Source organism: Phascolarctos cinereus, unplaced genomic scaffold (assembly GCF_003287225.1).
Source record: "Phascolarctos cinereus isolate Bilbo 61053 unplaced genomic scaffold, phaCin_HiC Scaffold_4;HRSCAF=312, whole genome shotgun sequence".
NCBI classification, from domain to species: Eukaryota; Metazoa; Chordata; class Mammalia; order Diprotodontia; family Phascolarctidae; genus Phascolarctos; species Phascolarctos cinereus.
In genome coordinates, this window is record NW_027555847.1 from 664,733,125 (window position 1) to 664,749,196 (window position 16,072).

A 16,072-nucleotide genomic window follows, 5' to 3' on the forward strand; every position below is an offset into this window, starting at 1 on the left:
AGCCATGGCAAGTCCCTGGCAGACCAGGACAAGAAACCACGGCTCTTTCCACCAGACCATTCCTTTCGCTAGTGACATAAATGATTCTTGCACACTAACCAATCCCAGCCACCCTATAAAATTCACAAGCCAGAAATATCCATACAAGAGCCGATAAAACCACACCCTCTTCACATCTCTGCAACTAAGAATAGATGAGAAACATTTTAATTTTTTTTGGTTGTTTTGCTTTTTGGTGAGGCAATCAGGGTTAAGTGACTTGCCCAGGGTCACACAGCTATTAAGTGTTAAGTGTCCAAAGCTGGATTTGAACTCAGGTCCTCCTGACTCCAAGGCTGGAGCTCTATCCCCTGTGCCATCTAGCTATCCCCGAAAAGCATTTTAATTAAAATTTTATTTTTTTCAATTATAAAAATATTTTCTCTCCCTCCAACCTCCTCCTAATGTAAACAAAAAAGAAAAACAAAACCTTAGTTAACACTATGCATGGTTGAACAAACAGTTTAGGTAGTGCAGTGGATAGAGTTCTGGGCCTAGGGTCAGGAAGACTCATCTTCCTGAGTTCAAATCTTGGCCTGACTAGCTAGGTGATCCTGGGCACGTCACTTAACCCTGTTTGCTTCAGTTTCTTTATCTGTAAAATGAACTGGAGAAGGAAATGGCAAACCACTCCAATATCTCTGCTGAGAAAACCCTAAATGGGGTAATGAAGAGTCGGATCAGATACCACTGAACAAACAACTGAAGATGTCTATCTCATTTACTACTGGGTAAAATGAGGGAGTCAGTCTAGAACAGTCTCTAAAGACCTCTCCAGCTCTGAACTGCCTTTCAGACATCTTGAACCAGATGTCCACTAGACATCTTACGCTCAGTGTGTCTGAAACAGACCCTGTTACCTTTCCCCCTACACCCTCCCCTCCTGCCTTCCCTGTTACTATAGAGGTCACCACCATCCTCTCAGCCCTTCAGGCTCACAACCTAGGTGTCATCCTCCTCTCCTTTCTATCTCTCACCTCCCATACCCAAGCTGTTGCCAGGGCCTGAAGATTAACACCTTTGAAACAGCTCTAGAATTAGGCCCCCTTTCTTCTGTGCCACTGCCACCACCTGGCGCTTGTCCTCATCACCTCTCACCTGGACTATTACAGTAGCTGCTGGTGCATCTGCCTGCCTCAAGTCTCTCACCACTCCAATACACCTTCCGTTCAGCCACTAAAGTGATTTTCCTTAAGCGAAGGCCTGACCATGTCACCCTCCTACTCAACAAACTTTATTGGCTCCCAGCCTCCTCTAGGATCAAATACAAACCTCTCTGTTTGGCATTCAAAGCCCTTCATAACCTAGCCCCCTCTTACCTTTCCAATCTTCTTATACCTTACTTCCTAATACATACTTTTTAAATCAGTGACATTGGCCTCCTGACCAGTCCTAGAGCAAGACGCTCCATCTCTCAACTCTTGGCATCTTCGATGGCTGTCCTCCATGCCTAGAATGCTCTTCCTCTCCATCTCTACTTCTGGCTTCCTAAAATCCCATCTCTTACTGAAAGCCTTTCTCAACCCCTCTTAATTCTTGTTTACTTTTTCTCCTCCATAGAACTTCTTTGTACATATTTGTTTGCATGTTGCCTCCTCCCTTTAGATTGGGAGCTCCTTGAGGGCAGGGCCTATTGGTGTTGCTGTTTTTTGTTTTGCATCTTTTTGTATCCTCAGCACTGATCACAGTGCCTGGCATGTAGAAGGTGCTTAATAAATACTTATTGACTGACTGACTGTTCTAAGCTACAGTCCTTTGTAGCACCGACATTCTGAGTGGAAGCAGTGTGGGGTGAGTTGCAAGGCTACTGGGAGGATCTGGATTTGAATTCTGACTGCTGCTTACTGTATGACCTTGGGCCCCAGCTGCCTCTACCTTAGGATCAGAAAGTGTGTTTGCGGTCGGGGAGGAGGAGAGTAGGGACTGCCCTGAATAACCTCTAATGTTCACCTTGAAATCCCATCTTCTAATATATAGTAGAAGATAGCTGTGATGTGGTGAAAAGAGGATATGGAACCAAAGGCCTGGGTTCAAAGTCCAGCTCTGCCATTTACTGTGTGTTGTGTGCCTTTTCTCGACCTCAGCTTTCTCATCTGTAAAACAAGAGGGTTTTGATTGGATGATGTCTCAGATTCTTTCCAGCTAGGATCTTATAAAACCTGAGTCTGATTCCTAGTCCTATCGCCAGGATGATATCACCCTGGATAAATTACTTAACTTCACTGAGACTCAGTTTCCTCCACTGTAAAATACTGAACCTAGTGACCTTGTAGGAGGGTTGTGAGAAAAGTCCTTTGTAAACCCTAATGTGAGTTAATTACATCCCTTCCAGCTCTGACATTCTGCGTTCCACATTTTAGCCGATGTTTTCTTGTTGCGGGTCTGAGACTTTAGGATACCGGGAGTCTGAAAGAAGCCAACGTTTTAGGTTCCATGAACATACCTGGGATGTCTTCCCAGGCAGTGAGTAGTGCTGTCTTCAGAAGACATCAAGGTCATCCAATACATCTTGGGCCATCGCCAGTTGTCTTGACCTTTGTCTTGCCACTGGACTTTGATGACTCTGATAGAGAAAGTGAGATTGACGACTTTGCCCAAGCCTGCCTCACTTCAATCCAATCTGGGCACAAGTCAAAACATCACCCTGTGATGTCATTGGTCCTCAGTGTTATAGAAACCCCTGTTGTCCCTCTTCCCCCTGGTGGCTCCTGTGGAGATAGCCTTGAAGCCGGGATAGGAAATGATGGAGACAGAAACTACTCAGTATCAGCCTAGAATCACGGCTACACAGCAAGGCCACTAGGGTCTTTCTTGGGAAATTCCCTGGAAATTCCTCAGTCTATTCTCTGTCCCTCTGGACTGGTTTATTAATATATCTTTTTTTAAAAATTACTAGGCCATCTTTTTTTTTCCATTAAACTTGAAATAGACTAGCCATCAATTTACATAGATCCTCAACATCTAAGATAAGGATAAAACCTTAGAGCTGAAGAGACCAGCTAACCATCTACCCCAAAACTTTCCTTTTATATGGGAGGGAACTGAGATTTCTGGAGGGGCAATGACCTGTTTGTTTTTTTGTTTGTTTTTTTAGGCAGTTGGGGTTAAGTGACTTGCCCAGGGTCACACAGCTAGTAAGTGTCAAGTGTTTGGTCTGAGGCCGGATTTGAACTCAGGTACTCCTGACTTCAGGGCCGGTGCTCTATCCACTGTGCCACCTAGCTGCCCTGGGGCAATGACTTGTTCAAGGTCATACTGAGTTAGCAGCAGAGATGGAATCTCCCATCTGAGGAACCTTTTCATTGTATGAGGCTGCTGCTTCTGTATGGGAGAGCCTCTCTTCTTTACAGATTTTTGGAAGGTGTTGAGTCTGGCTTTTAGGACAACATAAGCCATAGCCAGCAGACCCTGGGTTCTAGAAGTGGCACTAACCACAGGCTGCTGCCACGCATTGTCTTAATGATTTTGTTTCCATTTCCCAACTTGTGTTTCCTTGGGTATCATAATCTCCAAGATACCTGGTGCTTGAGGAGATGGGGGCAGGGTGGCATAATAGAAAGAGAGGCCTTCCATCCAGGCCTTTGGATACATGCCTCTCAGGTATTAAATAGGGCATCATAATACTTTTTACCAAGTCACTTCCCTTCCTGTCTTTCTGTTCTCATCTGAAACATATAGGGATAATAAAACCTGCTTGTCTTGAAGGTGGTGAGGAAACATAAATTTGAATTAATTTGTTGTTCATTTATGTCTGACTCTTCATGACCCCATTTGGGGTTTTCTTGGCAAGGATACTAGAGTGATTAACCATTTCCTTCTCCAGCTTATTTTTACAGATGAGGAAACTGAGGCAAACAGGGTTAAGTGACTTGCCCAGGGTCACACAGTTAGTAAGTGTCTGAGGCCAGATTTGAATTCAGGATGATGAGGTTTTTTGATCCCGGCCTGGCACGCTATCCATTGAGTTACTTAGCTGCCTGTTCAATTTGAATATTTCTCTATAATATTCTGTGTACATATATATGTGTGTATATGTATATATACACATATATACATATGCATCCATATGTGAGACTACAAGAATCTCAGTCATGATGCATCTTTTTAAAAATTTTTTAAAATTTTATTAATTTATTTTGATTTATCAACAATCACTTCCATATGCTTTTGAGTTTAAAAATTTTCTCCCCCTTCCTCCCCACCACCCTCATGATGCATCTTTAATCATAATTATTAAGTGTGTCCATTCTTTCCAAAATGTCTCAGTTCTGCCACTGATTTCTTGTGTTACCTCAGATAAGGTCCTTAACCTCCCTGGTGACTGAGGAGTGGGTAAGTAGCAGAGTTGCTGCATCTCACAGAACGGTGATCTAGTTCATTGTAGCTAGAAAAATGGAAAGAAAATCAGCTACAAAATCAGAGGGCCGGGGTACAAATCCCACCTCTGACATTACCTGTGTGACATTAGGCAAGTCATGTAACTTCTCTGGGCCTCCATTTCCCTAACTGCACATGAAAAGGTTGAACTGCATGAGTTCTGAGATCCCCTCCACTTCGGACATTCTATGTCTCCAGGGGTTTTGCAGGATCAACAGATGTGAAATCAAGACTTATTAGGACCTTTTAAGTAGCATCTCCTGTGGGATTCTGAGGGATGAGACAGTATGGCCTAGAGGGTAAAACCCAGCCTGAGGAGAAAGGACTTAAACCCTTGTTCTGCCAGTCACTGGTTGCATGCCCTTAAGCCGCTCGCTCACTTTCCCTGTGGTAGTGGGGGTGGGGAGGAGTCTATTCAATTTATATTTCTAAAATCCTCCAAAGCCTAAGAAATAATAAATTAGAAGCATCTCTTGATGAGAATTCAGGGTTAGGCAATGTGTGCAGTAGGCAACGTCTCCCAAGCTCAAGGGGCATTGAAAGGAAGTTGATGGGGACTTTCCTTATTGAATGGAGTTCCAGAAACTGGAGCTCTAGGATGGTGGTGACAGTGAGCTGCCTGGAGGTTAGGGGGAGCCAGAGAAAATTCAGAGACTACAGACCCTACTTCCTCCTTCTCCGTGGGCCTGCCAGGCTCTGCCCTTTCTCTTGCTATTGGCTGAAGAAGTAGAGGAAGGGAGATCATATGCAGGGAAGTCCAGACTCCCCAAAACAAAAGAGCCTGAGGCCTTTGCTTCACCCTCATCTCAAGTTTGCTACGACACACTACTCTCTAAGTTCAGCCTCTAAAGCTCCAGAGGGGAGGTTCTGCTCATAGCCACCTTATTTGGAGTCCTGGGGTTTCACTTGGTTGCCAGAAATAGAATTCACATGCCAGCAGGGGAAAAAAAAGTAGCAACCCATTGTCTTATCTTCATTTCCTCAAAATTGCTGCTTCTCTCAGAAATACACCCAATCCTCAGGGTGAAGCCCAATTCCCTTTCTCTCCTGTCTCCCAGTTGGCTTTAGAGAATTCTCTTCTCCAACCCACCTCCTTTTGCAAAGTAGAAACCTGAGGTCTAGAGAGGTTAGGTAAACTGTGTGAGGTTACACAGCGACCAAGGCAGGTCAGAGGATTTTAAGTCGGAAGGGACTGTGGAGATGATCTCATCCAAGCACTTCATCACAGCGAAGAGAGAACTAAGATTCAGAGAGAATTGCCTTACCCATTGGTAATTGGTAGAGATGGCTTTCAAGCCAGGTTCTCAGATGTGCCTGTACTCTTTCCACTCCCCCATTCTCCTAGGCCCCAGACCAGCCCACACCACTGAACTGTGTATAATGATGATCTCATGATGAAGAGGCCGTGTTAAAAAAGAGGCTGCTGGGTGCCCACTTATTCCTTCATTTGGAGAGGAAAGTTGTGCAGTATTGGGAGTGTAATCCAGAATTGGGCAAGGAGCAGCTATGAGGTGAGGCCAGCAGCAGAGGTCACTGGTGGCCACTACTTTCCTGCTGTCCAGCCCCAGCCTATGAAGTCTCAGCGTCCTCTGGCTGCCTCTCTTCCAACCATGCAGCCAAGAGCTGCAAGCCCAGCAGCCTCCTGTTCTGTCTCTGTGGTGGTGGTGGTTGGTGGGGGAGGTGAGGAGGAAGGAACCAATTTCCTTGGGAAATCAGGAACAAACCAGCCTGTTGTCCCCCTTTCCCTTTTTGAAAATTTAATTTTCTGTTCTTCAGTTAATAAAATCTATTTTATTTTTCCCCCATAGCTCCACTCCCCCCACTTTTTCCCCATGGTGGGGTGGGGGTAGGGAGAAAAACAAACCAGTACGAATAGTCAAGCAAAATAAATTCCTACATTAGTCATAGCCAAAAATTCTGCCTCAATCTGTACACTGAGTGGATCATGTCTCTTTCAGGAAATGGGGAACATGTTTCATTACCCATCCTTTGAGATCATTCTTGTTTTTTTTTTTGGTTAGGCAATGGGGTTAAAGTGACTTGCCCAAGGTCACACAGCTATTAAGTGAGGTCAGATTTGAACCCAGGTCCTCCTGACTCCAGGGCCTGTGCTCTGGAATCATTCTTAGTCATTAAATTGATCAGGGTTTTTAAGTCTTCAAATGTTGTTTTTCTTTTTCTTTCTTTCTTTTTTCATTTGGTTGTTTCAGTTGTGTCTGACTCTTCATGACCCTATTTGGGGTTTTCTTGGCAAAGATACTAGAGTGGTTTGCCATTTCCTTCTCTGGCTCATTTTTACAAATGAAGAAACTGAGGCAAAGATGGTTAAGTGACTTACCCGGGTCATGCAGCTAATAAGTATCTGAGGCTAGATTTGAACTCAAGAAGATGAATCCTCTTGTCTTCCAGTGCTCTATCCACTTTGCCACCTAGCTGCCCCTGAGGTCTAGAGAGGGTAGGTAAATTGTGTGAGGCCACATAGGGACAGTGGCAGGTCAAAGATCATCCAACTAGAAAGCCAAGAGTCATACCTAGGGTCTCTGAAATCCAGGTTCAAGGCTCTTTGCATTGGCACAGCAAACCTATACCTGAGCAGCAATCCTCCTGATGGCATGGTAATCTATGGTCCAATTCAGCACTTTAAGTGCCAGGAACCAGGTTAGGTGGGGAGGAGCTAACAGCAAAACTGGAAATATCCTTGTCCTTAAGAAGTTTTATAGTCTAGATCCCCAAAGAGTGGTCACTCTGCCCATGCTTGTCAACCTCCAATGATAGGTCGAGGCAGCGCCATGCAATGGAATTTGGCTCAAGAGATCTTTGCTCAGATCTCAGATTCCTTGAGGGTTATATTATTGGTTGTATGAGCAGATCACTTAACCTATTCCTCATCTAAAGTGAAAATAACCTTTATACCACTTACTCACAAGGCTGGTATGAGAAAAGTGCTAGAAGGAGGAACTATATTGTCAGAAACAGCCCCTTCCATTTCTTTTTTTTTTTTACATCTCTGAGATTTTTTCCCCCTGAAGCCCAAAGTCTACTTCTTTGCAGACATTCCTGTGACTTCTCTCGACCCCTTAGTGCTTTAAATTCTGCCCCAGAGGCAAAGCAGAATAAACCTCATCCCTATTCCCTCCTATCAGTCCTTCAAATGTTGGAGGACAGATGATGAAGAGCTGGAAAGGACCATTAGTATCATCTTGTTTGACCCCTAGTTTTGCACAAGAAAGGACTTAGAATAAGGGAGAAAAACTGGCAGCTGCACGTGGTGGACCACCCTCTGTCATCCCAGGAATAGGAGAGGCTGAGGCGGATGGATCACTGGAACTCCAGCATTCTAAGTTGATGAGGTGTTCGCACTAGGCTCAGTGTGGTGGGGCTACCAGGAGGGGCTAACTTGCCCAAGAGAGAGACGGACAGACAGAGACAGAGACGGACAGACAGAGACAGAGACAAAGACAGACCAACAGACAAGGAGGCAGGCAAGAGAGGCTCTTCACTATTGTGGTTGCTCTCCAGCTCCTTCCTAAAATGCTGCCCCCAAAACTGAACACAGTACTTCAGATGTGATTGGACCAGGGCACTGTACATGGGGACAATCCCCTCCTTATTCCAGAAAACTTTGGGGGCAGCTAGATGGTGCAGTGGATAGAGCTCCAGCCTTGGAGTCAGGAGGACATGAGTTCAAATCTGGCCTCAGACACTTGACACTAGCTGTGTGACCCTGGGCAAGTCACTTAACCTGGACTGCCTCACCAAGAAAGAAAGAAAGAAAGAAAGAAAGAAAGAAAGAAAGAAAGAAAGAAAGAAAGAAAGAAAACTTTGCCTGTGTATAGCAGATCAGATCCCATTAGCTATCACATCACAGCCTCATGTCAGATCTTATCCAGCCTTCCTAACTACTGTTCGTATATTCCCTCGTGTCAATGTCAGTGTGCAAAGAACTTTCCCTGGCTCTGGGAGGTGGGGGAGGGGAATGAAAACTCTTGAGCAGACATGGTCCTCTTCCTCATGGAGTTTCCTTTCTTGGACTTTGCTGCTACTGCTAAGGCACTGGTCATCCATCTCCTTAATGCACAGGATGAGAGAGAACGCATGTGGTCACCAACCTGAACTCGACAAAGTCTGGGAATAGAATCACAGAATGACCTTAAAGATCCCCACCTGTCTCCATTTTATAGGTCAGCAAACCAAGGTTCAGAGAAGGGTAAGTACTTTTCCTGAGATCACACAGCAACTGACTGTTGAAGCCACCAGGACTTGAACCCAAATCCCCTGACTCTTTGGCCATTATGCAAGGCTTCTTGAGAAAGTGGCAGGTGCTGCTGACACTGCCAGCTCCGTACCTCTGCCAGGGTCCTTTTATTTTTAACCTGACTAATGGCCACAAACACCGTGATGGGTTTTTTATAGCCTTCTGATCTCAGAAGAGGCTGTCCCTGGTTTCTTGTTTCCAGGGGGAATTTTTTGTCTCTTTCCTCAGTAAGAGAGGACAGCTGAGACTTCCCTGAGAGATTTGGGTTCTGGTGTCATTTACCCCTCCAGCCTTATCAGTTCCCAGCTCTCCTATGGGCCCACTCTGTTCTAGCCAACCAGCTTTCCTTCTTTTCCCTTGCACATACGGTATTCATTCCGGCCTCTGAGCTTAGACATGTGCTGTTTATTCTCCTACCCTAAAGATCACAGGATCACTTATTTAGAGCTGGCAGGGACCTCAGAGCCCATATGGTTCAACTTCGATTTTCCAGATAAAGAAAGTAAGGGAGGGGAGAGGGAAGGGAAGGGAGGGAAAGCTAAATGACTTCTCCATGGTCACACAGGTGCTATTAGAGGTAGAATCTGAATCCAGGTCCTTTGACTCCAGAATCAATGCTCTTTCTACTGTTCCATCATGTGGCCCTGAAATGCTTATCGCTGCCCACTTAGCTAGGGGCAGCTAGGTAGCACAGTGATTAGAGTATTGGACCTGGAGTCAGGAAGACCTGAGTTCGAACCCGACCTTAAACACTTACTAGCAGTAAATGAGCTGGAGAAGGAAATGGCAAACCACTCCAGTATCTTTGCCAGTATCTTTTGAACAACAAAGCCCACTTAGCTATCCATATCTTCCCCATCAGTCAATGACCAGCTTCAGTTCTTTCTCCTCCAAGCGGCTTTCCCTGGCTACATTAATCTCTAGTGACCATGCCCTCCACTGTTCTCCTAACAGCTCTTCAGATCTGCCCCATACGATCCAAAACCACATCATATCTTCTTTTCCCAATAACAACAATAATAATAAAACTAGCATTTCCATAGCACTTTAATGGTTAGAAACTTCTATGCATAAAGTTATTTCATTTGATCTCACAAGTATGCTGTGAGGTAGGTGCTATTATTATTCCCATATTATAGATAAGGAAACAGAGGTTGAGAGAGGTTAAGTGCCTTGCCCAGGGTTACACAGCTAAGTAAATATCTGGGTCAGGATTTGAACTCAGGTCTGCTTGACTTCAAGTCTAGCCCTTTATCCATTGTACCACCCAGCTGCCTAACAAGACTAGGAGACCTGAGGGCTGGCACATGTCTTCATTTTGGGAGAGGGGGGAACAAGAGAGGGGAAGGTCTTTCCCAAAGTGAAACCCAGGTTCTTGTTGAACCTCAGAAAGGTGGTTTTTTCTTACATTTGCATTCCTGCTTCTAGGGTGAAATGGAGAAAAACACCGCAGAGAGCATCAGGAAATCTGGGTCTCATTCTAATCTGTGCTCTTAATTTGCTGTGTGACACTGGGCAAGCTGATACTCCTCTCTGGGCCTCGGTTCCAACATAAGGAAAAGGGGTAATTAGGCTACATAATCTCTAAGGGCCCTTATATCTCTGTTATTCTCTGTTTGAAGGTCCCTTTTGGTTTTAACCTGGGGGTTTTTTTCTGTTTTTTTTTTTAAACATGCTCAGTTTGCCTAGAGTAGAGGCCCCTGAGTCCCCTATCACATGGATAGGAGCAACTTCCTTTGACTGGCTGTCTGCATTTTTAGAATTGACAAGACTGTTTCCGCCATATTTTTGGGCACTCCTCTCTGCTGCCCTGCCATGAACTGAATTGGTCAGATGGGCAGGGCTGGCCTTCCTCTGTTCCCTTTCTCTTACCCCAAATCCAAGAGATGGGTCCAGTGGTGTTTATCTCTGTTATGTGTTGGCTATCCTCCCCGATATCAGAGGTGATCCTGGAGCAACAGAGAGTCTGAGCCATGGAGACCTTGGAGCCAGGATTGTAGGTGGGGTGGTACAGCAAAAATGGAAATCCTCTGTACCTAGGACTTGAGCCCCAGCAGGATTTTGGACTTGGAACTGGGATTGTTCTCTAAGAAAACCAAGTTAATCTATGAACATAATCCCCTTCCCCTCCCTAGGACTGAGATGGTGCAGGGGGGAGGAATATTATGCTTCCCACTTGTTGAGGGGAGTAAGTTTGTATATTTGTGATTATACCTTTTGAAGTAAATTATTTTTGTAAAAGCTCCATTGTGTTATAGTCACGTTTTTCTTCCACTTTCCATGGGAGAAAATTCTGTAGCAGAAGTAGAAGAAGGATTTGAGAAGGAATCATGAAGGTGACTCAGAGGACTTTGCAATTGTGAGCAAGGGCAGATACTGCATATAGGGGAGGGAAAATTTGGGAGGACTTGAGAAGCTGAAGGAGAAGGAGGGCAAGGTGAGAAGGAGTGGAGAGTGAGTTAAAAGAGAAGGGCTAGAGGAGGGTGGTGCCAGTCTGTTCACCAATTAGAGAATGGCTGAGCAGATTATGAATGTAATGGTGCCATAAGAATGATGAAATGTATGGTCTCAGAGAAACCTGAGAAGACTTGCATGAACTGATGCAGAGTGAAATGAACAGAACCAGGAGGACAATTTATACAGTGACAACAACATTGTAAAGAAAAACAGCTTTGAAAGACTTAAAACTCTGATCAGGGGTAATAACCATAAGTTTATTTATTTATGTTTATGTGCATTTATAATCTGACCTTTTCACTACTTTCCCTCAATTGAACAATAATAAACCCTCCTCATAAGCATTCATAGTCTAGAGCAACAAATTCCCACATTGGACACATCTATCACTCTCTGCATTTTAAGTTTATCACCTCCCTGGCAAAGGGTGAGTGGAATGTTTTATCTTCAAACCTCTGGACTTGTGGTTTATTATTGCATTGATTAGAAATCTTTCCAAAGTTCTAAAGTCTCAAAATCATTTTTCTCCACAGTGTTATTGTTAGTGTAGAAATTGTTCTCCTGGTTCTGTTCATTTTGCTCTCCATTCTTAAACTGCCCATTTCTTCATTTATTATGGTTCAGTAATATTCTACTGGGTAGCTGGGTAGCCCAGTGGATAGAGTGTTGGGCCTGGAGTCAGGAAGATTCAGCTTCCTGAGTTCAAATCTGGCTTCAGACACTTACTAGCTGTGTGATCTTGGGCAAGTCACTTAACCCTGTTTGCCTCAGTTTGCTCATCTGTAAAATGAACTGGAGAAGGAAGTGGCCGATTCTGTATCTCTGCCAAGAAAACCCCAAATGGGGGGCAGCTAAGTGACGCAGTGGATAGAGCACTGGCCCTATAGTCAGGAGAACCTGAGCTCAAATCTGGTCTCAGACCAGACACTTGACATTTACTAGCTGTGTGAGCCTGGGCAAGTCACTTAACCCCAATTGCCTTGTAAAAAAAAAAAAGAAAGAAAAGAAAACCTCAAATGGGGTCAGGAAGAGTTGGATGCAACTAAACAACAACAATATTGCATTATATCATTTATATACCACTTTTTACCATTTTTTGTGTTTTTAAAGGCAATAGTGAAAGGTAAGAAATTTGGGTGTGGCCGTCAAGACCTTATCAAGGTAAGGAGAGAAAGTACTCTGGAATCAAAGAACCTTAAAGTGTCCTAAGCAGTTTGTCACATTAGTTCTCCAAGAGAAAGAATGATAAGGGACTGAAGAGTCACTTCAAGAATTCATGGAGAGCCAAAAGGACTTTGTATGAATCTGTATAGAGCGTGGGATGTTTTTTTTTTTGAAAGGGTTCGGTGATGACTAAGTTTAAAGTGAAGGCTGGTTTCCCTCCTAGGAGAGAAGGTAAAGGACTTTAAGAAACATCTTTCTACTTCCCAGGTTATCAGGGAGAATGAAAAGTTCTTTAAAATAAAAGTGAGGGTTGCTAGATGGTACAGTGGATAGAGCACCAGCCCTGGAGTCAAGAGGACCTGAGTTCAAATCCAACCTCAGACAATTACTAACTGTGTGACCCCGGGCAAGTCATTTAACTCTGATTGCCAAAAAAAAAAAAAAAGTGGAAGAGCTTTGATAGGAAAACTCAGAATAAAGAAGCTCTGGAGGGTCAGAGTGGAATTCCCAATTAGGAGGGTAAAAGAATGTGACGCAGAGGAGAAAGAGAAAAAGAAGGACCACAAGACAGTTGGATCTAAGAAGCATACATGAACTCTTACCTCAGAGGAGGGAGCATGACCCTCTGAAGCAAAAGTACTTGTCTGTCCTCCATACACCTCCATAGGGGTTGTTGTGTCATGATCATCCAGGAAAAGTCAAAGGAAGAAGAGTCAAGTATCATTCCCTGGTGAAGGTCACTGAGACAGTTGTTAACCTCAAAACAACAACAGAGAAGTCTGCTGCCTTGCTGTTTTCTTTGGGGTAGGCATGTATCCAGGTTGCAACAGAGAACCTCTCAAAGACACGTCAAACTAGATGCTCACTACCCTCTTCTGGTGATTCATGGGACCAAAAATAATATTGCCAGAAGGAATCTTGAGAGTAGTGCTGAAGCTTACAAAGGGCAAGAAACTGGAGCTTTTAGAGGCACAAGTTGGGTTTTTATTTTTCCTGCTGAGTGAAGGGCAGGGGCTTCAGAAGAGAAAGGCACATTTGGGAAGTGAATAGCTGGTCAAGAAGATGGTTTCTGAGAATGGGATTAGGATTTCTGGAGCATGACTTAAAATAAAGCAACCATGGGCTTTTGTCCAACAATGGAGAGGACCTGACAAGAGTGGACAAGAATGTATTTGCCTGGAGTCTTGAGGGGCTTTAACCTGAAAAAGAAGGTAGCTATTTATAGCTACCAAGCTAGCTATCACAGAGAATAGCTTCAATGTAGAAAGAAGAAAAGCAGAAAATATTCAGAAATTCATAGGAGGAAAAACAATCCAAGAAATGGAGGCAGCAGGAAAATATGTGGCTTCAGAAGCAAATATACAAATGCACAGAATATGGGGAACCAGAAAGGTGAACTAGATTTATTAATGCAAGGAAGCAAATTTGTTCTTGTAGCACTCACTGAGACTTAGTGGGATGACACTTATGACTGGAATACATCTCTGAAGGAGTATGTCTTATTTAAAAATAAAACAAAACAGAGTGGGTAAAGGAGGAAAAAAGAGCGAAGTGGCATTGTATGCTAATAAAACATGCTTTTATGAGGAAATCCAGTAGCCAGAAAGAAGTATAATGGGAGAGCATTTGGGTGAAGATCAACAGAGGTAAAAATAAAAGCCATATTGTTGTAATTTGCTACAGACCACCTGGACAGAAAGAGGAAATAGATGATATGTTTGGGAACTGGATCACAAGTTTGGCATGGAGGCATAATATAGTAGTGTTGGGGTTCTTCAATAATTCAAACTATTGTTGGATATCTCTTACAAAAAAGCAGAGAATCTAAAAGTGTATTGATTTGACTGAATAATAATTTCATTCTTTAAAAGGTAGAGGACCATACAAAGGGGACGTCTGGATCTGATTCTCACCAATAAGGAAGAACTGATTGCTGGGGTGGAATGATAAGAATATGGGAGGACATAATCACTTCATCTTAGCATATGTGATAGAGAAGGAGAGAAGACATGGTGGGAGTAAGACGTGAACATTACATTTTTGGAGAGTGGATTGCAAAGGATTCAGAGAAAGAGGTAAGATAGTGTGAACTGGAATTCTGTAAGGAAAGTCACTCTTGGAAGGATGCAGTGCTTTCAACAATGAAATTCTGAAAACACAAAGAGATTCTGATAAGGAAGAGAAGGGGAAGTTGTTTGGGAAGAATAATGTGGGTGCACAGGGAGCTCACCCACTAATTTAGATTTGAAATGGGTGGGTGTGTGTGTAAGGGGGGAAACAAGCATTTACTGAGTACCTACTATGTTCCAGGTGCTGTGCTAAGTGTTTTACAACTATTATCTTATTTGATCTTCACAAAAACCCTGTGAAGTAGGTACTCTTATTATCACTATTTTATAGTTGAGGTAAGTGAGGCAGACAGAAATGAACTGATTAGCCCAGGGTCCCACAGCTGGTAAGTGATTGAGGCTGGATTTGAATTCAAGTCTTCCTGATTCCAGACCTAGCATTGTGTGCACCATGGTGCCACCTAGCTGCCTCTAGGAAAGGTAGATAATGGATGATGGCTACAAATATGGCATGGCAGTTTAAGAATAGTAGCTGGCTAAGAAATGATGAACAGGCTGACTTCAGAAAAACCTGGAAAGACTTGTGTGATCTGATGCTGAGTGAAGTGAGCAGAAGCAGGAGAATGTTGTACACAGTAACAGCCACGTTGTGCAATGACTAATATTGATAGACTTAACCCTTCTCAGCAATGCAAGGATCTAAGACATCTCCAAAGGCCTCATGATGGAAAACACTGTCCACACCCAGAGAAAGTACTATGGAGTTTGAATGCAGATGGAAGCATGCTATTTGCTATTTTCTTTCTTTTGTTGTGTTTTGTTTCTTCTTTCTGGTGGTTCCTCCCATTGGTTCTAACTCTTACTTATAACATCACTAATGTGAAAATATGTTTAATAGGAATGTAAATATATAGCGTATATCAGATTGTGTGCCATCTTGGGGAGGGTGGTGGGGAGGAAGGGTGAGAAAAATTTTAAACTCAAAAGCATATGGAAGTGATTGTTGATAAATCAAAATAAATTAATTTAAAAAAAGAATAGTGGCTGGCAAGGAAAGATAAGGACAACAAAAGGGGGGATTTAAGCTATACTGGAGAAAAAGGAGGTTCAAAGAAGAGAAAGGATGACTGTGGAGATGACATCTGATAGCACAACGAAGGAGAGCTGTTCAACCCTTATTTTGACTCTTTTTTTTCTGCTAAGAAGAATGATCCTTATACTAAAAAAGACAATAAGAATACTGATAGAGAATTAATCCAAGATAAGTAGGGAGAGAGTGACCTTAATAAGTTCACCTGGCCCAGATGCATAATGTACTAGCGTGCTGAAAAATTAACAGGGGGGATGTGATGGCTGAGCTACTGTGATGACTAATTTTTGGAGGATCAGGAAGGAAGGAAGGAAGGAGAGAGGGAGGGAGAAAAGGAGGGAAAGAGAAGAAAGGAAAGAAGGAAGAAAGGAAGGAAGGAAAGAATGGAATGAGGGGGGGAAGGAAAGAAGGAAGGATGGAGGGAAGCAGGGAAAGGAGGTAAAGAAGATAGGAGGAAAAGAAGGGAGGAAGGAAGGATTTATTAAGTCCCTATTATGTGCCAGGCACTGTGCTAAATAAATATTTTATAAATATTATCCCATTTGATCATCACAACAATCCTAGGAGGTAGGTATTATTATTATTATCCTCATTTTATAATTGAGGAAACCACAGCAAATA

General features: G+C 43.3%; 1 protein-coding gene across 2 annotated transcripts in view; it reads left to right on the forward strand.

Annotated features, from left to right (window-relative positions):
- Positions 1-16,072, forward strand: part of TICAM1 (TIR domain containing adaptor molecule 1) — a 48,557-nt gene that overhangs the window by 20,599 nt on the left and 11,886 nt on the right. Inside the window, exon 2 of one of the 2 annotated variants that reach the window (XR_013486412.1) lies at positions 14,164-14,367. The exons of the other annotated variant lie outside the window; for it this stretch is intronic. The gene's annotated coding sequence lies outside the window, so the exon portion shown is untranslated. The remainder of the gene's footprint in view (positions 1-14,163; positions 14,368-16,072) is intronic. 2 annotated transcript variants of the gene reach the window in all.